Source organism: Schistosoma haematobium, chromosome ZW (genome assembly GCF_000699445.3).
Source record: "Schistosoma haematobium chromosome ZW, whole genome shotgun sequence".
Taxonomy (NCBI): Eukaryota; Metazoa; Platyhelminthes; class Trematoda; order Strigeidida; family Schistosomatidae; genus Schistosoma; species Schistosoma haematobium.
The window spans coordinates 57,568,564-57,594,823 of NC_067195.1; the positions used below are offsets into that span (position 1 = coordinate 57,568,564).

The window sequence follows — 26,260 nt, forward strand, 5'->3', positions numbered from 1 at the left end:
AATTTCAGTCAAAGTTACGGACTGTAAAGTAAACGATTACAACAGGAAAAAAACAAGCGATAAACATAAACAAAGTATATTGATGCAATTTCCTGGATTGAGTGAAGTTAAATATTAACACTATTGGGTACCAACTCAATGGTCTAGAGGTTAAGCGTTCGCCCGCGAGACTGAAGATGCAGGGTTCGAGTCCCGCGTGCGGGATCGTGAATGCGCGCTGCTCAGGTGTCCCATACAAGGACGAAATGGACGTCCAGTGCTTCCAGGTTTATAACGGCAGTCTAAAATTCATCCATTCATGATATCAATTAAAATTCAACAATCCTCACAACCTTATACTGATGTAAAAAGATAATTTTATGGTACCAATATTTGTTTTGAAAATATCAGTAATTTACATTGGTTATTTATGCTAACCATCTATTTCATCATGACTATTCCTAATTGAATTAATGTTTATTGTAATTTTAGCTAGATCAGTCACGGCGATTGACAATAAAGTTTAAGTGAAACTATGTTTTAAGGGAAAAATCATGTACAATTGACCTAAATAAAAACACCGATTACTCCACTTGTCGACTTTCATTTATCTAGAGGACATCAATTATTTTTCCGTTTTACTAGTGAACCATCAGTCAATAAACTGAAATTCAACTTAGAGATTTCATTATCATTTAATGCTAAGTAAATCAAGTTCTTAAGTATTTTGACATTTATTTCAGATAATATTATCTAATATACCCAGCGTGAGATTAATGCTAATATGAGTTTTCTTTATTAAAAAATAACCAGAATTAGCCCATTTCGTATGAAGTATTGTCGTAAAACCGATACAGTTCACAGTGATATCCTGCTGTTATATTTTGCTAGCCTGAATAAACTTCAGAACATTAAATTATCTAGATTTAGTTTTGGTAATTATTAAATTTGAGGATAAATTCGGCACGAATTAACATTTACCAAGCAGTAACTTAAAATCACAAACCAGTGAAAAATGATTCAAGGTTCAAGACATCACTGAAGTATGAGCTTTTGATTACACGGTAAATTGAGTTCAGGACATGTGAATAGTGACTGTTGCATCTGAATTTAGTAGTTACGGTTTCCAAGTTCAGCAAATCTTAAATATGGTTTGATTTACGTGCTGTGCATCATTGGTAGATAAATTCCCGCATACTTGGCTTTTTTGATGACGTAGATTACAGATTCCTCCTCATGGAACTTAGGCAAATTTATTTTAAAGTTATTTAGTAATAAGCTTATTATTATTATTTTGAAAGATCAATGAAAATTCATCCGATTCCTAAATTGTTTACATTACAAAATGCCATCAACTAAGAAGCTATCGAAAGATTAAAAAGTATTGAACTGGTTCATAGTAGTTTAGAAAATATAAATCGACAATATACACTCATCACGACATATGAGATCAAAATACTAGGAAATACCATATTATACTTGATGAATGTAGATAGTTTCCATTAACACTAGGATAATGCACCTATATTTTAGAAATAATTTAAGGAAAGTAGCGAACCATAATGAATTAATTAAATTCAGGCTGATAATCACAGCAGTTGGACAATCATTTTAATGCTAAAATCAAAACATGTAGTCTTGTACTCCATTCCCTGAGAGCAGAACATGTCTAATTCCATCTTACAACACTTCTATGATAACCAGATAAGTGATTCCATAATTTTATTGTTTCTAATAAATCAGTAGGTAGCCTGACATTAATATGAAATTTTATACACAGTTTATAGAAGCAATTTAGTTTAAACAACAAATATGTTAACCTTTAATTGTTTTTACTCACTGAGGTCAATCGTAAATAACCTTTATTGTGTATCGATTTTGGGTGACTAAATAACTAAACAATAAAACTATGAGTGATTATTCAGTCGACAAAATCAAATAAACATTATTTTTATTAATAAAATATCAACAACACGAAATTGAATTTTTGCACCACAGTGATGTGAAGCGACTTTAAATTGGTGAGGTTTCACAGCATAATAAACGGTTTACCCATAGTTTACATATTTGTGGATATTAGTAACTAAATATATGTATAAATCAAACTTCAAAAAAAACTGTATCTATTGACTACCTATTCCACCTGAACCAAATGTTTACAACTAATTTTTATCTGTAAATTCATTCAGTTATCAATGATAATCAATGTAGAATATATAATCCATCTTGTTAACGGATGTTTTGTTTTTGAAAACCGTTTTAAATAGCTTGAATAAATATGTCGGCTTTTATAAATCTAATGAGGTTCAAGCAAATAGTTACGATTTCTCACTTATACTTCTAAAACATAACAGGCTTATTTCAGAAAAAAAAGTGCGGTGCGCTATACTGTTTTTTTCTCGTTGAAACATCAAAATATTTCAATACTAGGTGAAACATGTCAACTGCTTCGGGAATATTTTTTTATTTACATTAGCACTCATTAAATTATTTGCACGGATCTGTAATTATAGTAACATATTTTGGGTATATACACCAGAAATGAAATCAGTTGTTTTAATGTTGGTGATAAATATGTTCCACTCATTAGTCAATTAACTCGATTTGTAATTTATAATTAGTGTAACTTACATGTTTTATTCGTTGGTCCATTTTTATCCTCCTTTTTCGTTGTAATTGATGCAAAACTAGTATACGTTGTTAGTTATCAACATTACACCTAAACTATATATTTCTTACTGTATTTTCGAATAATCTTCACTGATTTGCTTAATATATTACTACTGAAGCCAAGTTCAGGATTTTAACCTTTAGTAAGTTTTATGAAGAGTCTTTCTATCTACAAGATTGTTTTATTTCAAATGTTTTACTTGATTGGTCATCAGTACGTGTTTTTTCCTATGAATTACCTTAAGCTTGTTGTGTTCAGATATTTACGCCATGGAAAGTCCAACAGTTGAGTGTTGTTATGTTTTAGAAATATAGTATTTGTAATCATAAATCTTAGTGTTGGAAGGTTCATGTGAGTTGACCGAAGCTTCTATACCACATTAGCACGACGGGACAAATTTACAAAGATGAATAGAAAACGGATAAGAAGAATAAAGATCGTAGATAATGTTTAAAATACAGAATGAAAAGTTATTATTGAGAGAATACAGTAACATTAGACCTAAAGGAGGATTAAAAGAATCCATCTGTGAATAATACTGTTTTCTGACCACATCTTAATCAAGCTATACTTTTATATATAATAAAATCTATATTCACATATGAAAGATTTAAAGCTAATTATGACATTTAGCTGTGGCTACAAGAACTCGAACTAAAAGCTTTAGCCTTTGCACCTAATGAACATTTGTAGTACCATTATCTTTTCCTAGGTTAAAGAAAACCATTTAAACGACTTCACTAATTCTACTTGCCTTGATCCTGTTCGACCTATTCAAATTTCTGTTTCACTAATTATCTATTCAAACAGAATATTCGCACATATTTTTACGTAGTTTTCTCAAGTTTTGACTTAATTCCTGTGTTAAAATAGATATCCCAGTTCTAATTTGAATATAACTGCTGATAAACCTGTCTTCCTACCACCAATTTGTACTTTATATTTATTATGATTAGATACGTTCTTATTGACCTATTGATTGCCTTGATTTGTTTTATACTTTCATAAACGGACACAGATTTTGCTGTGTATTAGTGTGAAGAACGGTGAATATTTGACTGGAAAAATTATTATTCACTTATATAATTGATTCTAACTAATGGATTTATTCTTTTTTAGTTGCTCTCGGAACACCTATGCTTGTTTCTTAAATAAAGATTACATTAAATATCAACAAAATTAATTTGAATATTTCAGTGCACCATAGAACTTGCTCATAGTATTTTTGTAATGTTCAATAATATACATCATCAATCGTATTGTAGGATCAATCAGTGTTACTAAAGAATAGTGGCGAGTAAGATACTATATACTAATGACCTTGTTTTTAATGCGGATTTAACTGATCTAGTCATGGTTTCAATCAGCATTTCAAAATATCCATCACAATGAATCACAGTAGTAACTACCTGAGTAATGTTAAACAGTAAAAGTTTCTAAAATCAGTTTAACCAAAGTTTCATAATGTTCTTTAACTGAATAGCTTTAAACTTAGTTAAAAACTCGTACACAATAGTCTACAGTATTCAGTGTTTATCTACCTGACGTCAATCAGTAAACTGATACTACTATCCATATGACTGGAAATTATTGCAAACAGCTCGATAAACCTAAAATTATGTATGTAGTGATAAAAACAGGGGAAATAACACACCAGTATATGATTAAATATATCGCAACAAAATCATCTCTGCTAATTATGTTCTATGAATATAAAGACAATTAGATATTAATGTTAATGTAAATGAAGAAAGGCGATTTCTTTTTACAAAAACAATAAATACCAAATGATTATTCATTGTAATGAATAATTAATCAATAGCGTATAATTTTGTTCATTGTAAGAAATAAACGAATCACTGATTGAAATAATGAACATTAAAGATTTGTTTTGCTATATTTTTTCTATGATGGTGGTTACGGACAAGTTAGATACTGATCTATCATTTGCATATTTAATACTAAGGAATTATACTATAATTAGGAATGTACCAATACCGTAAATGAATAATAAATATCAGTGACTCACCAGTCTAGAATATAATTTGGCTGATAAGTTATTATTATTAAATAAAATTTAGATAAATATAAAATGGGAACGAAATAATAATTTTGACTGTTTGTTATAATCCCAAATTAACTTTCATTAGTTATCAAGATTTCTGTTCCTGTAGTCCACATTTGAATTTAGACGACATAATATAGGCTTCAGATTTTTGATCAAAGCATTACTCGAGTGTCATGGAACGATCGAGAGAACAACAGTGATGTTAAACGCAGAATGCTAGACAAAGATGCCATATTGACTAATGAATTTATAAACTATTACTAGTTGAAGTGATTGACATTTGTATTATGTTCACTTATTCATCGTCTGTCTAGAGTAGCAATTTTTGTTTGTGTAGGAGCAAGTTTGGAAAAAAACTAGAATTGGTAAAACGAAGACATGAAATCAACTTATTAATGATTGACTGTTAGTTTAAGTCATGTTGATTGAAACAGTCTATCTGGTAAGGAATTCTGTGATAACTGCGTTGAGTGATATGGTTCACAACCATTCGTAGTGACGTTGATGCATCATCTCTCTATATTTCTCGAAGTCATTTATTTCAATACTTTTTGGTACATATCATTATATCCTGAACTTTTAGACCGCGTTATTAATTTTTTTATTCTTTCTTATTACCATTGCTACTACAATAATTTGATTCTTTCCTGATCATCTTTACAAGTTAACCTCATTGTTTTTATGTGGTGCCAGGCTCTATGTTGACCATAATTAATAGCTGACTGACTAGTGATTAAACCTAATTCAGTTAAGCGAACTCTGATTAATAACAAACTACCATTCAATGAATAACAATTAATAAACAGTAGAATTATCTTCAATAAGTGAATTTTATTTATTATGAAAATTAAAACTGAAAATATTATGGAAATTTCGCTTAGGATTTAATTTATAGATTATAGGCTAAATGTTAAATTGAGTAAAATCTAAAAGTTCACCCGACAGTTTAAGGTAATAATTATGAATGAATATAAGCTATTATTATATTTCACTTTATTGAGATCATGAACCGACCAATATTAGACCACCATTGAAAACCTGGAAGCACTGGACGGCTGTTTTGTCCTAGTAGGGGACTCCTCAATGGTAGTGCACATCCACAATCTTACACGTGAGATCCGAACCTAGACTTGTGCGAACGCATAAATCTAGGACCAATGAGGCGGGATTCAATGGAGTTAATGTCTAACTTTGATCAACCCATGACCATTTATTGTCCTTAGTGGCTAATTGCTTCACACCCGAAACGGTCGAACTCCATTGGCGATGACTTCTCACTAGAACTCCGAGAATTACATCTTGGAGCTAGTTACTAATGGACACATTATAATTATCAGTATAGGGTTGTAGAGATTGTTAAGCTTTTAGTGATAACATGAACCAATCAATATTAGATTACCATCAAAAACCTGGAAACATTTTGAATAATTTATAAAATCACAGTTACCATAATACTAGATGATAAAATGAAAAACTGGTCGTTACTGTCAAGTTTTATTGAACTAATACACTGTTGAATAAGTTAATAAACTGAATGGGATATATTCACAAATTTTAGTTGTAAAACAATTTCGAAATAGTGATAAAACTTTTAAAAAGTTTAAATTTATCACAAAAAGAAAAACACTAAACATAAGCCGTTGCTTTGCATCAACTTTATAGCACGTGATGTACAGTTATTTTGATTTGAAGGTGAATATTTATACAACTTGAACAAACAAAATCCAGGTCATGGTAATCATTATTAGCATCCGTTTAAATAAGAATGTTAACCGATACTAATTATTAAGAATAATCATTTTTACTAATAATACTTATATACCATATGAAATGAATATCTACACAATCACAGGGTTATCACATAAAAGAACACTTAAGTAGTTAATAAAGATTTATTATCCCTCTTTGTCTGATTTAAACCAAGTGATGTCTAACAGTTAACATCATAAATTACATGAAAAGTTACAATTTTATGTGACGAACAGTAATTAGGTCAATCCGTTTGTTTCAACAAGTCACTTGTTATGCTTGCGATGAAAATTCATCCTGTTTAGTATGTAAAATGCAGAACCACCTATCCACCATGAATGTATGTCCTGAATATGTTCTGCTCATTCATCGATGTTACTGTCCTTTCCATCCTTTCTGATAAATGTCTTTTTTCATCGTGCCATGAATACTGTTCCAAGGTATTTATTTTTTAATAAAATCCCATATATTTCTAATTGGTTACCATTTAATTCTTATCAATTACCGAGACTTGAGTAAATTTGATTGTAATTATTTGTGTTCTTATGTTCTGAATGAACGGAACTTTTGCTCTAGTTGTTTGTTGGACATTTTGTTGTCCATTGACTCATGATAATCTCTGAATCATTTTGCATTTCTTAGATTCAACGAATATCTTAATGGAAAACACTATAAGTGAAGAGTGTTAGTCAACTATTTAACCTCAGTTATTTTTGTATTATTGTTGTATTTGTAGCACATGGAATAAAAGTGATCTGATGAAATAATGAATAAATTTATGAATCAATTCATAATTAGGTGAAGCATAAATCATACCAATTAAGGACAAAACCAAGAATATGAGTATTCAGAAAGATTGTAATCATTCAAGTTGTAATGAAAGTAAAAATTCAATAAGAATCAAGGAAAACACATGTGTGTATAATGATTACTTAAAATAAAGTTCCTGTATTGTTTGAACCTCTATTTTCCTTTTTTTTTATTTTTGAATCATCAGTCATCTTTAACTATGTTATTTCACTATTGTTTTATTGTATAAAGAAAACTATTGTTTACAATGAGAACAGTTTGAAAAGAATCTCACAACGCTAATGAACAGTTCATTTTTGTATTGGTTGTTTGAATCTTTCCACTGAAATTTAGGACTGTAATTGATCAGTCTATTATTGGCATATGTGCATCCTGTATGGATTGCCATTAATTACAAGCATTACAAGCAGAGATGGTAGTTGACAATGGAATTCAGGATGCATGCTTCGCCTTATTTGGGATTCGTCAGCTGGATGTACCTGCATCCCAGAATTGATGTTTACTCCAAGCACCAAACCCCGTACCATTCACTTCAAACACTATATACATATATATATTATAAAATATCTGGTTTGCAAAGAAAATCAATACTAGTTGAAAAGCGCAATATTTAAACATGACGATGATGATGATAATGATGATAACGATTACGACAATTGTCATAATCTAAATATGATTCTTATAATTTTGACATATTTTGAATGAAACATTCAACTTAGTTACTGATAATTTCTGTAAGAAACATAATGTATGACATGTGATTGAAATAACTTGGAAAAAATATCCTACTTATATGATATACGTCATAACCAAATGTGAAAAATAAAATTTTCGAATTTACTTCGTGTCAATAACTGCAAAAAACTTATGAAAATAGATAAGAAAAGGGGTGAAAAGAATGGCTTTTCATTGCTGTTAATAATTATGAACTTGTTTGGCATTTATTCAATATATAAATTCTAGTGAATTAATAATGATAAATTAAAGAGGGAAAATCTTTTTCAAAACATTCAGTTTGTTAACAAGCAAAGTAGATGAGATAATGAGTTAATTGAAGATAGACCACCATGGAAAATCTGGAAGCACTAGACGGTCGTTTCGTCCTATTATGCGACTCCTCAGCAGTGTGCATCCAAGACCCCGCCTCGTTAGATTCGGACTCAGAAACTATCAGTCTCGCGCGCGAGCGCTTAACCACTAGACCACTGAGCCGGCATTCAACGATGATTTCAACTATTAATATTACTATAATATCCACAAAAAACCCCTTCTGATATTAAACAAAGTAGACTTTAAAATATCAGAGTGCAAATATGAAATAATGCACAGATTTTGATTTCTAATCATTACTCAAACTACACAAATTGTGTAAGTGTTAAGTTCTTTGAAATTGTAAACAATTCATGTTTAGAATTTATTGAAAGAACAAGTTGATAGTCTCATTGTAGGGGAACGTTACCCCGGCCATATTCAATGAGTTATGCGTTGATAATGTTGACCAGGAGGAGAGGTGAATCTGTACGATTAAAAAAATCAAATTAGTAAACATATCACCATCGAAATCCTTATCTTGAGCAAATACGTGTTTCCCCTATCGTCTGATAATAGGAATCATACATAAATTGCGTAAAACTGCCTAAATCTAACTCAGATAAATAATCATTGATTGGTGCAATCCAGATATTTCTAATAATAACAGTTTTAGTGATATATATATATGCTTATGCTCCTTCACGAGTAATAAGCGTAAGTAATATGATGAAGAAACACTAATAAGAGAGAGTTTATAATACTACAAAATAAACACCAAGTCTTTCAAATAATGTCTATTCATCAATATTTCTTCATCATTAAAGTTAGTGTATCTGTCCTGATCTTCAAAAATAAAGTGAATGTACTCTTAAATTTGTATCGTTACCAAGGTTTGCCCTGATAATTGTAGATAAATTGACCACTATGTAGATTGTTAATAATTAAGCTGGTGATGTTCTTGTGATATCCGAACATGTAGAAGATTGAGTTTCTGAGATATCACGACATAGTATAAGTTGCCTTTTTACAATAAATTAATTTTAATTTAGGATGTTACAAATACATAATTATTTTTGCTACTAATTATTAAATTATTTCCTTCCACAATTAATGATCAACCCTTCCAATATTGTGATTGATTTTTCATGGTACGAAAATTGAAATCATTTAACAAAACTTTACCTTGTGCGGCCTACATAACCTGTTCTATTAGAGCAAGGGAACTAATAAGCACACATTGATGTAGCCCGATGTGAGAGTTTGTCTTTCACACACCCACGAATATTAGAGCAGCTGGAAAAGGTGAATCAAAACTTGGACACATAAATTTTTACCCCAAAGATTTCGTTAGACGACTTTTCAAAATTTCTGCAGCGGTATCTTTCTTGAGCTCAATGTTCATGAAGAGTTTTCTTAGAAATTAAGTTTCATGTGCCGCTCAACAGACGTGGTTGGATTGATCACACGTTCAGTGTACATTCCATAATACTCTAATCTTAGCAAACCCGTAAGCAAAGTTGTACAGTTCCTTTATTGAGTTGTGATGGCAGTAAAGTGTTTATAATGGATTATCAGTACCCCGTAAAAAGTTTTCAACCATTAAGGAAAGGAGTTTAAGATAGATCAGTATGGCAGATCTACAGTATTATTATTTTAGAAATACAAAAAAACAGTAAAAGCAACTATTTGTCCCAAATTCTAAACTTCTGAATTCATCATGTCCCTTTTTTCTCTTTCCAAATTTATTTCACCGGATAATACTCCTTGAATAACATCTTCAAACCCTAATCTTTTCGATTACTGTTTATACTCATACTACCTCTACCACTATGGGAATTGAATCGACAATTGTATCTCTGTGCTAATGTAGGTATGGCAACTGGAACTGTTGTATGTACGTACGAAGTTCTACGTTGTTGGTGACTGCTGACTGAAAAGCAACTGTTTATACAATATAATAATAACATACTAGCAGTATCGCAATGAGTCAAAAAGTGAATTTTCATTTTATTTGTAACAGTATAAGTTTCTTTTTTAGTGAATAAATAAACCAACTTCAAATTTATAAAACTTTAAATGGTACAATCAATAAATGACTTCAAATACTTAGTACGTCCAGAATGTTGGAGTGATCCAGAAAATTGCTTGCAAAAGACAAGCAAGCATCAGGAATCACCAAGATGCGTTTCGTCCAATCAGTGTTCACTTGAAGTTTTAGCCAAAAATATCAAGGAAGTGAAACGTCACATGCAGAGGCTCTGATTGGCTGATTGTTACACTGCTACTATGTTAAGTAGCATTACAGAATCTTCTAGCAACCCAAGAACATTTAAAATATTATAAAAACCCTGTATTTTCTGTATTAAAATGAACCTTGGAGTAAACTACTTCTCGCGTACTTTGAGTCTTCTCTCTCGTGTTCAGGTCGCTGTCTGGTTCTAGCTTGGGGATTACAGAGTAGCTTAGGAGACGAATATAGCTTTCAATCCACAAGACTTATCACAGAACAAGTCCAATCTTGTTAGTGCCATGTTATTTAGATTCTGTAGCATGATTTGTCATGATGTTTACGGAATTAATATATGTGACTACTTGCTAATTACGAAGTAACAAACATCTGTTAGGATACTCCGTAAATAAATAATCGATTTTATTTTCTTCGATATTTACATATTCCATTCTTCAGTGAATGATTCAAAATATAGCCAGATAATGATTTTTGAAAAAACATTTTTGACCTATTTATCATTCTTGCTATCTCAATCGTGTCAGTGTTATATTGGATTGATGAAGAGCTTAAAACAAATAAAAAAGCCGAAGTTTTTCAGGCATTTATTTGTTTAAATGCATGTTGCAATTCATGATCAGAATGAATTTATGTAATGTAAATAGAATGCAGTACAATACAAGACTACATAAAAATGAACATAAACTAGTGCTATTTATTTACATTTCTTTTGAATTTATTTTATGAATAATTATAGTTTATGTTGCATATTTGATTGACCTAATGACTAGAGTATTCGAAAATCACTCATTTGTAAACCAATAAGTTCATATAAATCTAATTTATTTTGATTTTAGTAAGTAATCATGATTGTCAATAGTTAAACTGTAGATGATATTGTAAAAAATATCATAAAAGCTACTTCAATAATACGCTTTCTAAATGTTAATGAGGTTAAGCGTTTGAGCGCGAGACAAAAGATCTTAGATTCCAGTTCCGAGTGCAAGATCGTGTATATGCACTGCCATTGAGGAGTCTCACACTAGGACGAAATGACCGTCTAGTCCTTCCATGTTTACAATGATGGTCTAACTTAGATACACTCGTGAATTCAACCGTTAAAATTAATGAAAATTTAAAAATAAATAATTAATAATACATCTACTTTTTATTGGATTAGTAAATTTATTGTAAACTCTAAATTGTTTACTCTCAGTAGTCAATAAGCAAACAAAAAGTATTTTTTTTAAATTATGGACAGTGAATTCATGTTCATTTCTACATTCCTAATATAATTGACGTAATGATCCCATATATCATGGATATTTAACATCAAGTAGTTGGACTTCGAAAAATAATAAGTTAGAAAATTATAAATAACTGGCAAAAAATTGTAAACTTATGATGACTTAGCTTTTATTCATGAATGAATACGTTTACAATTTACTTTAGGTGACATGATGTATTACATAATCAATGGTTTCGTTACTTTTTCTAGCTAGAGAAATGAGATATTTCGAATAAATTACAGGATATAATGAGTAAATTATTGAGAGACATGTTTTGATGTGATATGACAATATCACAATTTAAAAATGTAATGAGAACTAACAATCAAACAAATCATTAGTTTAGTTTACAATTACTTAAAATAATTTCTATATATTACAAAGAAATAGTTGTTCAAAGCTGCCTAATTTTCTATGATTCATTAGTTGATATCGGTTAGTAACAAAAATCATCATCTTAATGATAAACGCCTATACAATTTTTAAATTCAAAAGTGTACGTCTGTGCATTTCAAAAGACAAATGTTATTGTCTGATTGTAAAACATTTTAAGTTTAGTCATTTATTCATGTCTATCTTTCTGGAATATTAAAGAAGGAAAAAAAAGAAAAATATACATCGTATTTGAATGTCAAATTGAAATAGAAAATTAAGTATTTTTAAAAACTTTCCATCAATTTTGATTTTAGGAAGAAAAATATATCAGTATAGGATCGTAGAGATTATTAAGTTTTTGACTGAGATCATGAAGTGATTGATATTAGGCTACCATTGATAACCTGGAAGCGCTGGACGGTCATTTCATCTTATTGTAGGACTTGTGGGTTTGAATCCCGCGAGCGGGACAGTTGATGCGCACTGCTGAGGAGTCCTGAAATAGGACGAAACGGCTGACCAGTGCTTTCAGGTTTTCAATGGTAGTCTAACATCAATCAGTTCATGATCTCAATCAAGAAAAAAAATAGTCAAAGAAATTTACATTTTAAAATTGAAATGTTTTATAATTGCTATTATGAATGGATTATTTTAATTGTATCTATTAGAAGAGATGAAGTATATTTTATTAATTTAATACGAACAATAAAGTAGAATAAAAGACCGGAATTGATCAAATGGTATTGTAAATATCATACAAAAAAAGTAAAAATGTAACCTTTTTTTAGAAAAAATGTTGTTTTTCTTCTACTTCTATCTCTACATTATTTTATTAGGCTTTATTATTATTGCAGAAAATAAATTGGTAAAAACAAAACCTGATTTTTCATAAATAGATTTGATGGGATACTGGAGATATTCAGAATAAGTTATGATTTAAATCAGCTTCGGATATTCTACATGTTGTCAAGGCATTTGAAAATACCATAAGAAACAAATTGACGTAGAAGTAAAACTATATTATTTTCATACAGCCGAATATCCTGATAACATGAGCTTAAGAATAACATTTTAAATCTGTCTTGGGAAATCTTCAATAATACATTAAATTTACTCGATTACAAATGATTCGCATCATCATTTATTTTGATATTTTTGACTGATATTCGATCAGTCTTGCTTCGGGATATGAGTATCCTGTAACTAGCCTCATTCCATTTATTCTATGTCAACATTAAATTCATGTTTAAATCGATGTGAAATATTTAGGGTGGGACTTTATTTCATTAAATCATTAAACTAATAGTTATAAATAAGAACTATGGGATACTCACTACAAATATGATTTACGACTGACTGCATCATGGTAAAGTAGCGAATTTAATATACCATTTTGGACAAATTCGTCCTACAATCATCAATTTAAGATATTAACTTTTGATCGGACAGTTACTGAATGGTCCCTTTAGAAAAACTACAATATATAGGGCAATACACAAATATTCTAGCCATAGTTATCCTAAGGAATAGTCAGAAAAATAAAACAGCAACTTCAATCAATTAAACATTTAGTTCTGTCGGGCACTAGCCTAATTACCAGACATAAATTAAGTGATTAGCTGACTCATGCGGTATATATATAAGTTGGAAGACTGAAATGTCTGATTTACGTCATGGTGACACATATGATTCAGTCTACCGTAACAATTACTCATGTTTGTCAATGTTAGTTGTAGAAACTAACCCATGTATTGAGCAAGCTAGTCGATTGAATGAGCAAGAAAATTTTAGAATTTAAGTATCTAGCTTTTTGTTAAAGGTTTTAAATATGATAAATTTGCTTGCACTCAAATGTGGACATTGTTATCTAAATTTTTCAGTTGTCTTAGCGACATATGGAAATTATTATTACTTACATGAATAATCCAATTAGTAGTCGAAAAAAGGAATTTTGTTTTCAACATTGTTTACACTTTTAAGTCAGTAGGATGTCTTCAAATGATGGTCATCCCAATTACCATTAGGTAATGGTTAAATTCAAACTATATTTCGTCATATTTGAGATCTGTAAGTTGGACTCATGACTTCGAAGGTCTAACATACTGCTACTTAAACGATATGGTACAGCACAACTTTCCTAAGCAATAGTGATTCTGATGTTTGGTAGCTTGGTTTTCTTCATCAAATAATAGATTTATCAGCATCCGTACAACACTTTTTCCATTAGGATTCGAACATAATAGGACCAATGATTTCGGATAGTTATTAGGACATCTACATAGTTTTATACTTACTGACGTCTGTTACGCTTCGTGGAGGCCGCCCACAAGCACTCTCCGTCCAACCCTGTTTGGGTAATCCTTTCCAGATGCTATTCATTCTTTTTATGTCTGTTTCCAACTATCAACTGTGTGTTCATTGGCCCCTTTATTAAAAACTTTCAAACATTTACTCTTTCACTCAGAATTCAAAATTAGCACTTATATAATTCGTTCGTAAGAAAAATCAGTACATATATCAGTTATCTTTTCAGATTGTAAACTCAGAAATCAATAAATCACTATAGGGAAAATGTACAATAGTAAAATGTGTTTATTTTAATTCAAAAGGTGTTCAATTTTACGATAAATCAATTTCTATTTCAAATCACTGGGATCAGAATTCTCATGAATATGCTCGAAAAACAAAATCCTTTTTAGAATCTTTTAAATTAAGTTAGTCTTGTAAACTGGAAAATATAACAACAGTATTTTTGAATCAAACCCATGTTAACCAGTTATTCTACGTTTCAATGGGCAATCCTTTCCAGCTCTTTCCAGTTGTTATTCATCCTTTTCATATCTGCTTCTATTTTCCAATGTAATGTGTTCATCGGTCTCCCACTTTTCCGCTTTGCTTCAGGAATCCAAATTGGGGCTTGCCTCGTGATGCAATATGGTGATTTCCGTAAAGTATTTTCTATCCATTTCCATCGTCTTTTCCTAATTTCCTCTTCAACTGGAAGCTGATTTGTTCTCTCCCACAGAACGCTGTTGCTGATGGTATCCGGTCAATGGATGTTCAGTATCTTGCGTAGACAACTATTTACAAATAATTGTACCTTCTTGATGATGATTGTAGTAGTTCTTCAAGTTTCAGCTCCATACAGTAGAACTGTGTTGACGTTGGTATTGAAGATTGTGACTTTGATATTGATTGAGAGTTGTTTTGAGTTCCACATGTTCTTCAACTGTAGGAATTCAGCTACTGTTTTGCCAATCCTTGACTTCACATCTGTATCAGACCCTCTCTGTTCATCGATGGTGCTTCCCAGGTGCGTGAAGGATTCAACATCTTCCAGTGTTTTGCCATCAAGTGTGATTGGGTTATTGTTCTCCGTGTTGTATTTGAGGACATTGGTTTTCCCTTGTGTATTGAGACTGCTGCTACACTACTTGTCTTCATCTGTATTTGTTCGTGTGTATGGGATGGATTTGCCAGGTCATCTACGAAGGCCAAATCATCTGATTGATTTTGAGCTGTTCATTGTATTCCGTGCTTCCCTTCAGATAAGGAGGTCTTCATAATTCGGTCAATCACCAGAAGAAAACGGGAAGGGGAGAGTCAGCAGCCTTTTCTGACTCCGGTTCTCCATTTGAATGCATCTGTCAGCTGTTCTCCGTTCATGACTTTGTACTGTAGTCCGTCGTGTGAATTTCGTATGATGTTGACGATGTTTACACGTATCCAGTTTTCTTTTTTCTGTAGTTACTAACCCTTATCTAATTATGTCTACATACATGATATATATTATGAGAAAATTTCCACCATCATTTGGAATTTCAAATTCAATTTAAGAAGTTCCTTATTACATTAAATTATTTTAATCTAGAATAAAGAGGAAGAATGTATTTGGAAAATCTCAGCGAAAGAATTTGAAGTAAATCCAACGTTTCGCCTGGCAATCTGGTTCAAGCTTTTTCAAGGAAAACATAACCGAACAACAAAATTATATATATATTATATATAATTTTTATCGTGAAACTTTAAACAATTTAAAGATTTGATCTGAAATAATGCAGAAAATTTCCAAAAACAGTTACCTGTATAGGGATCTGTACAGTGAGGTCATATTTTATCAATTAGAAGATTTTGCGTTCATGCAGTTTAATGAAACCAGTGAAAAACGTAAACTAAATCATAATCAACACAAAAACTGGAACAAGTTTAGTTTATCTCAACATATTTTAGGTTATCAACAGACCAATAAACTTAAACAGTAACAGGGCGATAAATAATCCGAAATAATAAACAATAAACAAATAGTTAGAAGAGAATACATGAAAGTTTATATGTATGACGGAAAACTGAAACAACAAGATGTAGAGAAAGACGAAGGTTAGATACACCTGGGTCACTTTGATAAACTCTTAGCCATGTGACTCAACGTCTTCAACAACCGATCGTCGATATCATGTGGGGTATATGTATTAACACGGCTTGGTCCAACAGTGCATGACTTTACGAACTGATATGAAGTAATGGTTTGACCACCATTAGTTTTTTCTAATCTACTTCTAAATCACGCAGCTTGATAAACAACTAACTGTGAGGACATCCAAATTATAACAGTAGAAAAATTTAAATGAATGTTATGAAGAACAGTAAAGTTATATAGTTTTGCAGAGTAAATCCTAAAGTTACAATCATAAACAAATATCTAGAAAAAAACTGGTTTTTAATTAGCTAAGATGTTAATGATGGTTTATTGGTGAAAATTCAAATTACGCAGATACATGTGACCACTTTATGTTTATTACTAAGATGTAATCACATGTGAATTGAAGTTCATATGAATGATAAATAATAAATACAGATTTTTATAAAATGCCTTATAAAGATGCCAAATCATTAACACTGAAACACTACCAACTTTACAAAATAAAAGTTGCTTCAGTTTATTTGTGCTTAAAAAAGCACTAACACTTCAACTTCAAACATACTAGATATATATCAACTTCTAATAATTTAGTGTAATCAGGTCAAAATTATTCCAGAAGTTATCAATTGATGATTAACCTATTAATTCTAAATGTAGTTTTCTAAATAATAGTTCAACTATCTGAAAAGTGTTGATATATGATTTATGCACATTTAAAAATTCTTTGAATTAGATCAATTCTAATTCCTCGTTTCTATGTAAAACCAACAGTTAAATACAGTTCAGTCTATTTTAAGATGGACAAGTGATTCTAAATAAAGCAAATCAATGTAAATGTTAACATTTTCCTGAACTGATCTCGTTTATTTGAGACTCTGAAAGTAACAACTTGAATAAACATTTTGGTTAAATATTCCTAACAAAACAGCTTAGAATACATTATCAGTGTGTGGTTGTGGAGATTGTTAGGTTTTTGATTGAGATCATGAATCAATGAATTTTAGACTACCATTGAAAACCTGGAAACACTGGACGGCCGTCTCGTCCTAGTACGCGATTCCTTATTAGTGCGCACCAACGATCCCGCAGGCTGTGTCAGAACCCAGGACCTTTGGTCTCACGCACTAACGCTTAACCTCTAGACCACTGCACCTGCGTACAACGGTGTTAATGTCTAACTCCAACCAATCTATGAAATTGTGCGATCACCTTCCACTGTCTGAGATTGATACCTGTCTCTACCCCGTTGGTCATAGTTATGGAAAAGTAAATGAAGCCGTACATATATGCTAGTACCTATCAGTATACGAAATTATTAATATTTCTGTTTGACTGTCAAGCTATTCGATAGTCAAGAGAAAATGCAGTAAGGATTGTTGATAAGCGTTTATAAAATTTAAACCGAATCCGAATTCTGATAACTTTCAGAATCATGGTTATAAAAACCAAACTGAAACAACGATAGAACCCTAATCAAATTAGTAATCGTCATTTAGTTTCAAAGTAGTTATTAGTTTGAAAATAAAGGTTAACAATTCACACTAAACTTGATAATAACAGACCTATTTTAAGCTGCATATACACTTCAGAAGACGTGTTATGTTTCGAGTGTGATGAATAAGATGAAAAATATTTTTTAATGACTATATTATATCTGACAATATATATCATACGTGGTTAAAATTACATGCAGGCCAGTGACTCACTCTAAGCAAGAGTCCATACTGATATATAAAATAATAAATTAAATCGGTGTTTGTAATAAAAACATCAAATTTTTCATGACTTACTTCCCGTTTTGCTTATAGTTTATACACTAAGGTATTCACCATCGTAATTAACACCAGTGCATCTTTGATCGAAATGCATTACCATTTTTACTATTACAGATTGAACAAATCAACCAATCATAGCTAACTTAAATATGATTGGCTGAATTGAAGGTCAGTCATGAAGAGAAGATAATCGAGATTTTGACAACAGTAACTTATCCTTGTCTTATGGTATCAGTTGCAATACATATTGAGAAGAACTTTTCATAATATATGCTAATATTGAACAAATTTCTCTCCTCCCTTAAATTGTTTATCGACCGTGTCTATGAATCCATATGAAAATGATCAATAATAACCATAAGTCTATAATTTCTGAATCTGAATCATAATGTATTTCTTAATTTTGTACAGAAAGTATATTTAACCTGATATATTAATTCGTTTTCCTTACTACTTGTAAAATTTAGGCCATGAAAAATGTTTTCAAGTAACATTAATGAAAATTTAATTTAAACAATCCTTCTGTTCTTTGTTATTCATATCAAGGCTAATTTTTGAACTCTGGTAATGGAACTCAACAAGATGATCTTATCGAACAAAACACAATATATAGATTGTGCAACAAGTTTGAAATATTTAAAGTATGAATTACTTCATCTTCCTATTGTTATTTAATTTGTTGAATACTATTTACATAATACTTGGATGAACTAGGTTATTTGCTAATCAAATAAATATAGAAGGCATGATTATGATAAATGAACTAGTGGATATTCTTAGCGAAAATCCTTCCACAAAGTTATAACCACAAATTTTGAGAACTATTCTGCAAGTGAATCATGAACTGTCATGCTGTTTATTTATATCCTCAATAAATTCATTTCGTTGTCGTGCCATTTATTCTTTATTTAAAAGAATCAGTTTGAAATCTTCACTAGCACAATGAGAGAAATGTCTTGCTTTTCCGGTTGTTCAATCTATATTGAACGTGGTAATTTCACTTAGGGAGTCAGCATTTCCTTTCTCATAACAGCGTGATTCATGGTTTGTCTTTCTTGTCCACCTTTCTGTCATAATATCACGCCACAGTTTATTAAATATTCACTAATAGGATTTTTTCAAGAAGTTAGGCTGGTCTTGAATTGCACCTTGTCAACGTACAAGTTAAAAGCTGTGTACTTTGTCCTTATTAAATAATGCATTCTTACATCTAAATAATATATGCTGTTCCTTTTGTTTGCTGTATGATAGCCCTTTCCAGGCCTCACTCCGTAGTATATTACAAGGTGTGGGATAAAAACGTGAATTGAGTCAACAAGATCTTTTACAACTATTTAGTTTTGTCAATCACAGGACTGAATGAAAGATGTTTGTTGTGATAAATCGTCTTTCCATCCTACCTAAGCCACGGTAGTTTGCCTGGCAAGAACACACTGATCACAAAATCGTAGTTTTGGTAAGATACTTCATAATGAGTGCACTGTCGGTACAAATCTCAATCCTCATATTGTAATTTCAAGTACCTCCTGGTAGATGATCACCACTAGACTAAATTCAAACGCTAAAGGAACTGAAAAAATCTACCTAACCATATAAATAAACTAATAATGAAGACAGTTTAAAGTGTACATTCCAAATTGTTTTAAGGTCTAGGTTATTATATTTGATTGTTGACTCGTTAATGAACGATTTACTGGTAAACAAGTTTCTAAGTTCGCTCACACCCAAAATTTGTACTACATTAATGTATATCTAAATATTTTGTCTGTTAGATAATGAGTCTGTTTTCCTGAAGTCTATTTGGTCAATATCCAAAGCCTTAATACAATGAGAGAAAATCTTCATGTCATTTCAAGTATCTTATCAAATCAGTTAGTATGATTACCAAAATAAAAAAGGGATTATCAGCAAAACGTATACAACAAAATCAACACGTTGGCAGTAACAGTTAAAATGGGTATATTTGGAATTCATTTTTATGACCTAAATGTTATTTTTATTTGATCATTTATTATCTGATAAATAACTCACAGTCATACCACAAAACTGAAGATCAAGCTACGTGATTAACAATTTTTTCACATGAAATCAGCTAAGCAAAAAGCCGTTAATCGTTTTCATGAAGAAATTACCAGTTAATTACTTCATATACAAATAATATATTTCATTCCATATTATACTACAATGAGTTTATTCAGTTATAGATTTTTTCTTTTGAACTGTATTCAGTTTGTTTTCAGGAGTCGTTACCATCAGTTCTCATTTTATACGCCTACCTCATTCTCCCCAATAACTTATCGAATAAATTTTCCGACAACAGTAGTAACTAAACTGAACAACTAAATGACGAGGGATGTAAAAATACTTCGCAATATAATAGTTTTCATTATTTTATTTTCATGAAGTAACTTTATTTCCGTGATTTCCAATTGTGTAGTTTTCTAAAATCATCTTCTACGAACAAAATAAAAAAATATTTTCTCCAGAATACAATTATTAAGTTTTTGAAACAATTTAAGTATATAATATTTTAATAGTTGAGATCATGAGTCAGTTAAAGCCAGACCACCATGAAAAACCTAGAAGCACTGGACGGCCTTGGCAGTGCTCATCCACGATCCCGCCTCACGAGATTCGATCCCAGGACCTAACGGTCTCGCGCGCGAACGCTTAACCTTAAGATCACTGAGCCGGCATCCAACGGTGTTGATGTCTAACTTAATGACTCGTGATCTCAACAACTAAAACTACTATAATAGCCACAAAATCCCTTCTGATATATACTATTTGTTTATAGCAAAACTTGTCTATAGTTTTCTCAAAGAGGAATTAAACATCTACCGTAGGAAAATAGTCGACAAAAATAATTTGAGTCGAAGAGAATTATTTCAAACAATCTTATTAAGCCTGAACGAACTCAAGTTAAAACGTTTAAACAAAAGTCATGACAAATTATTTACTGAAATTGAAATTTATCACAGTTATATAATGGTGGTTAAAAGCAATTATAGACGTTTTACCCAGTGAAGATTGTTTAAATGCCAGATACGCTAATTAGATATCTAATAATGACAATGTTTTACTTAAATGATCAAAATTAGGAACTGTTTTATAATAAGTCTAATGAAGAAGATGAAGAAAAGGAAGTTTGATTATATATTCGGCAGTTACTGTGGTTTTATTCCGATTTGGTAATATCAGCTACATGTTTCTGTGTTAGTGACAATGTTCATATTACTATTCAAATTAAGTATAATTGATAAGATAGATGTAACGTATATGTTATAAACAGTGCTTTAATGAACCTTATTCATCAATACTTAGACTAATTACACTCATTCTTACGTTTATACCATGAGAAAGATTGTTATGTGATGAAAAGATGAGGTATCTAGTGGATGTTCATAAACGATAACCTTTGATGAAAAATACCATTTTTCGCTTTACACAAGGTCATTTATATTATGTGAAATTCGTGAAATTGTTTTGATATTTTTTTCAATAATCTATTGGACAAGTGGATTGACTTTGAAAGAAGCTTGCGCTATATATATATATATATATATATATATATATACATTATATATATATATATGTATTTGGTTCACTTATCATCAATTCACGCTACTAACTTAAAATGCATATACGGGTCATCTGAAATTGTTGGTTTGTATGTTAATGTTAAAAATGTAACTTTTTTTGTTTTGTTTTAAATAACCAAAAGTAATGAATTCTAACAAACAATTATTTTAATTTTTTTTCAAGAATTAGTTTATACATCGTTGGTCTTATTAATTTTTTGCCTTAGAAAAGTATTTTAATATTGTAGCGCTAAACAGTTCCTCATAGTAATGGCAAATGAACATCTGACATTGGCATTAACCATCTCAATTGTACTGAACACGACACTTAATGAAGGAGTTCAGTTCAGCGTTCACTTTAAATCAGTATAGCGTAGAATGCCTCTCCTCCAATATATTATGCCAGCTTAAGTTCATACATCACGATAAGTTCGAATTTCTTCCAAATATATCTTCTCACTTAGTCTTCTTTTTCCTCTCGTACCGACTTCAGAATCATTTTCTTAGGAGAATCTTGAAGAACAGTACTGTAGAACCCTAAGGCATCTGACTGCGCATCAACCTGTACCTTAGTCGACAGTAAGGTCTTGACCTTGAATTTCGGATTAAAAATGCCAACCGAGTTGTTTTAATATATAGACATACATATAATTTATTATGTTCATATTATATAATATATTATCTATATATACTATTACAGTTATGTATAGTTTTTGACTGTTAGGTCTTTCCTTTGAGAGCTATATGTCTGAAGTTCACGTAAAAGTCCCCTAGATAAATGATCAGTTATCCAGTAGTTTATGGAATCAATCTTTTTATCAGAACAAGTATGAAGAGTAAGCCAGTTTATTAAATATAGAAAGATAGTTAGAAAGTATAAAAGTAATGAAATGAAGGAGAGATGTTCCAAGTTGAAAGCAATGCACCAAAACATTGTCAGTTTGTTTGGGTTAGATAAGTGATAGTCTAACAACAAAAGTGTGGATTTGGTGTCAGTGGATATAAGTAGTATGGAAATTGGGATATATCCCAGAAGAAGATTGAAATAATTCGATTGAAAAGAACAGAAATGGAAACAGAAATTATTCATTGTGACAACACAATTGAAAGAATCATGAAGCATGTGAAGAAAAACCTATGGAAGAGGTGCAAATTATATATTTAAAGTATAATTTCCATATTTTAGGTAGACACTCTGTAATTTCGTGTTCACCAATAAATTGCTCTCTCCCATTCAAATTCTTGTTTACCACATAGGTATTCGATTTTATTTTATTCTTGAATATTTTCAACAAGTACCTAAAATTTTTGATTAACGCTTTGGTCATATGACTCGCACAACAATCTCGTATTCATTTCATTAATTTTTCTAGGATCATTTCAGTAAAAATAAGAGAAAATTATCACCTGATAAAATAAAAGGTACCAATCAGAATTGTTTATTGATAAGATTATTATGAAAATTAGAAAGTAAAATTAATCGCTTAGCATAAATGAATAGTATTTTACAACATAGTGTTACTTCATCGTTTTGAAGAAATAAGTAAACCACATGGAGTTTGAAGATGTTGGAAAAAAAGCAGAAAATCATCATGGTTAAAGTATAATGGTACATACATTGAATTCATAGATTAATTTTTATTTGTATAGTATCGAAGTCTTGATCAAACACAGTACTTACTAGTTTACTGATCCATTATTCATTATCAATCGGTTTCTAAATGGTGCCAGAGTTGACGCTGCCATTACTATGGAATACTTAGCGTACATCAACATGATTTAAACTACTTATACAAGATTCTGTGTACATGCAATTTGTCAATTAAAAGTAAAAATAGCATAGAAATTAAACTTATGTGTTTTCAAGTTATCTCAGTATATTGTTTTTATTTGACACAGGTTAATAAATTTAGATTGTAAACGCTAGTTAGAAGTCTCAAAAGAAATGAGCTATAATAATTTTATTTTAGTTATTACAGAATAAATAAAATCTAGATTAAAGTATGTGACTTGTAGATTGCATTTGGCATGGACAGGTCTCATTTAAAGGATTGGAACTCGGACCTTTCAAACGCAAGACGAATTCATTGTCGTAATTAAAGTTTATTTCGATTCACTTTATGGCCCGATGATCGTTTGCCACTTTGGATGAAAACAGTTTGACTCTCTGACAATGAATTCGATTCATATTGCCAAAGAGTCGGATATAAGGATGAAACAGCTGTCCAGTGTTCTGTGGTTATCAGTGGTGATCCAAGATCGATCTATGAAGATTGCTACCTACAAATTAAATTAGTTCACTTCAAAGAAATATATTATTTATTTAAACTGAATTTCGTTATTTCATCATATCAAATCAGCTGTTAAAATATCGTTATTAGTGAATACAGATTTCATCTTCGTTGAAAACCGAGTCATCCTACTTGATTGAACGAATGGCAATGAGGATTGATTAAGTTTTTATAAACGCTCTCACTCAATCAATAACAAGTGAACAAAAAACAATGCATTCGAAATTATCTATCGTATTCTGTTAAATTTACCACATAGTTTAGTTATACACTGAACAAACAGTAGAAGACGTCAGAATCCATATTAAAAAATCAAACCACTGAATTCATAAGCATTTTATACAATTGCACTCTCAACCTTGACGACCAACATATGAAGGTAAACATAGCTGACACTAGAGAAGAATAAAATATCTTATTCCATTGCACTTTTATTGTTAAAGAATTCAGGTTTTTTCATTCACTTTGTCATTTTTCTCCTCACTCTTACATAACAGTTATTGGATATTTTCTTAACAAACTTTTGCATTCTCATGTTCAATATTATGTAATCTGTCAGTTCTCGAACTACATTTTCCAATCCACTTATTTTGCTAAACACTAGGCAGCAAAGTTTTATTTGAGACTCATTATGATAAACAAACGAACTTAGACCAAATTTTGCTTAGAATATTCATGTCTTATGGTATTTACAATGATTTTATACTAAAGTGACGGAATTCAGTCAGCTTTTACCAAATTGTGATCTCTTTCCGAAATCATCTGTTAATCAGTGCTTTACCTCATATTTCATGACTTTTATTGAAACTTTACGAATCTACATGGAATTTAGTCACTAGGTGGTATCATTATCTTTGTCGAGGTACAGATTTCATAGTTATTCTTTCCATCAGACATATTTTTAACTGTTAAGAGCTGAAATACTACTGAATAAAAGGCTTATTGGAGAGCTGTCACATATTCACTTGGAATTCCCTTAATGTTTTTTTAATTATTCAACTCTTAAGCAGATTTTATGTTATTGCATATAAAATATTTTTGCCCATGTTACCCAAAGAATAGTCTCACCATGTCAAATTGATTTATTAGTTCTTATAAGATGATAACTGTGAATAAACACTTTTTAAATAAAAAGAGTAAATAAGAATGTCTTTTATTACAGAACGGATGAAATGTGACTTATATTAGAATTCAGGACGAGCATTTTGTCCTATCTGGGACTCGTCAACTGGATGTCTCTAAAACTAAAAATCGGTTTCCACTCCGAGACTTGAATTAATAACCATTTACCTCAAATACTATCGAATTATCCACTCAGCTACTGAGTCCAAATAGTCGCTCGCTTGTATAATGTGCACAAGATGCTCATTTGCAAACCAGGACTGATCAAGTTTCAGTCAAAAATATCAACAATCGGATGATAAAAATCATTTAAAATTGAATTAAGTGTCTGTTATTATTAATTTCTTGCAGTTTATGGTAGACCGCTAAGTTCAACATTGAAAATGTAACTTATAGCTATAAAAGAAGAAAAAAAATTAGAAATCAATAAATGATAAATCGGATATTATCATCTGGTGATTGATAATTTTATCAACCTTAATAATGATACGTGTTTAGCTGAACAAAAACAAAAGCTTTTAGAAGGTAAATTAATTTCTATACAATTTGTTCTATATCAAAAATGGAAAAAGAAATCGAAACATTTTGAATCCTTAAATATACAATAGATAAAAATCCTTTATATTTAAATATGGTTTTGATATTTAAAAGAATATAAACATTTTAATTAAATTGTTTTCCTTCTCTTTCCTATCACGTTTCTGATTAGTTTTGTTTTTCATAAAGAATTTTAAACAGAAAAGGAAAGAACTAAATTTTTTCATCAGTTTTAATATTTGCCAAAATCATACGGCATCTAAATATAATAAATTAATCCCAAGGGTTAAAATTGCTCTTTCACTAAATTGGAAATCGATTGGTACTTGGAAAT

At 30.6% G+C, this 26,260-nt stretch overlaps 1 protein-coding gene across 1 annotated transcript in view; it reads right to left on the bottom strand.

The window, feature by feature from the left end:
* SCHIP1_1 (Schwannomin interacting protein 1) overlaps window positions 1–19,397 on the bottom strand; it is an 85,694-nt gene extending 66,297 nt beyond the window's left edge. The window contains exon 1 of the mRNA XM_051211857.1: window positions 18,411–19,397. The gene's annotated coding sequence lies outside the window, so the exon portion shown is untranslated. The remainder of the gene's footprint in view (window positions 1–18,410) is intronic.
* Between the last annotated feature and the right edge of the window lie 6,863 nt (window positions 19,398–26,260).